The 1911-nt window shown below is 36.8% G+C and overlaps 1 protein-coding gene across 2 annotated transcripts in view; it reads right to left on the bottom strand.

Annotated features, from left to right (window-relative positions):
- LOC106870321 (uncharacterized) overlaps positions 1 to 1911 on the bottom strand; it is a 255683-nt gene that overhangs the window by 4063 nt on the left and 249709 nt on the right. The window lies entirely within an intron of this gene.

Raw genomic sequence — 1911 nt, 5'->3', positions numbered from 1 at the left:
CTATCTCTCCGTCTGTTTATCTGTCCACCTCACCATCTAGCTTGCTATATGTCTATATAAATCTCTCTCCCCATTACATGTATATACATATATACATACATATATGTTTGTGCGTATATATATATATATATATATACATACATACATACATCTATGTATATATATATACACACACATACAAACATACATTTATATATATATATATAAAAATATATACACACATATATATATGTACACACACATATGTATATATATTGTTCGGTTCCCATTGCCTATTTAATGACAATTTACTGAAAAGTAAAGAGAGAAGGAAAGGAAGAGTGATTGTGACAGAGAGAATCCGAAACTGGGTCGTCATCCTTGGTTTCGCTGCTTTTCTTCTTCTTCTTTTATGTGTTTGTGCTTAAAGTTAAGTTTCTCTGTACTTTTTTGAGGCACCTGGAACTATACCAAAACACTGGAATAATCCATCCATAAATTACTTTTCGCAGACGTATGCCACCCTTCTTGCCCAAAGAGAGAAGACCCTGCATTTGCATCAGTTCCTAGTTTGCAGAAGCTGCTCATTGCCGCGCAGCGAGAATACCTACCCCGCCTCACATCACTATCGGGAGAGACCGAACTAAAGACAATCAACCTGCTCACTCACCTGGGATGCATCTACTCATTAGATGCCAAACTATCCGCCTTTTGGTGCGTCAGAAGACGCGAAATATGCCGCGCGGTGGAATCAAACCAGGAAACATTTTGTTGTAAAACGAAAGCCTTAACCACTCAACCATGTCTGTGCTTCATTTATTAAAAACTGAAATACATGTATGTATGTAACCCACACACATGCATACACATACATGTTTTATATATATCATGCCAAGCACAATGCTGTGTGGTGCTCCAGACCTGTTAAATGCCATTCCAAACGCGACCATCTCTTAATCTTAAGTTGTAACAGGATTGGGTGTATTTGAAGAAGATCCGGCAACTAATTTTGGAGCTGGTGAGACGACCTCGTAAAGGACACTTCGTTTGTATGTACTCAATAAGTTAACTACTCTGATCTCTGATCTTCGGTGTAGTATCGAAACCGTATTGTTAGAGTAAAAAATTTGACTCTTTCTCTCTAGAACTTTCCAAACACATTTGCTAAAAAATAACAAACAATTTCTGAATCTGAAGAAAAAAAAAAAACAACCCAAAATAGCAACGAAAAAATAAAACAACAAAAACTGCAGATTAACAACGTATTCAGAAAGTTATTTGATTAAACGGCTTCATTTATGTCGTGTACAAAGTGCTAAGAATGTTACCATGACAACGTAAAGATAATTTAGTTAAATATTTAATAAAAGAACACCAAACATAGTTTGGTACTAGAACAAACCAGTTCTTCTACTGTGAGGAATTTCGTTTTTCTGTCTTTCGACTAGAATTCCAAGATTTTAGTGATGTTATACGTCTAGCCTCCAGGTAAATACTAGAAATGCCTACTTATAATTAAAGGTGTTTTGTCTGTGACTATTTCATGTTTCTGTGTATCTAGGACTACATTTACTATTGTCGCCATCGTTTTATTTTATGGATTAAATTTGAGGTCGGTTTGCCTGCTATTTGTAACAAAGCGAGTGATCTTGTAGAAGCTTTGTTGGTTCAATGTATTTAGCTAATAAATTTTTCGAGTGAACGAGATTAGTAGATTTCAGTATTGTTTTTGTTGTTGCTGTTGACGGTGATTAGCACACCTCAGCTCAACCCTGGTCTTCAACAGACTTCTGATCATAGCCGTTTCCGCTTTCCAAGCTTCTGACATGACTTGCAAGTTAACTTCATTACAAGAATTTTCGGTAGCACAAACGCGTCTCCCCACATACGCACACGCACACAGACAAACACACAAACACCCCACCCACCCCC

This window comes from Octopus bimaculoides, chromosome 22 (assembly GCF_001194135.2).
Source record: "Octopus bimaculoides isolate UCB-OBI-ISO-001 chromosome 22, ASM119413v2, whole genome shotgun sequence".
NCBI lineage: Eukaryota > Metazoa > Mollusca > Cephalopoda > Octopoda > Octopodidae > Octopus > Octopus bimaculoides.
The sequence above is the reverse complement of the archived record's forward strand: the minus strand, read 5'-3'. Positions and strand labels throughout refer to the sequence as shown.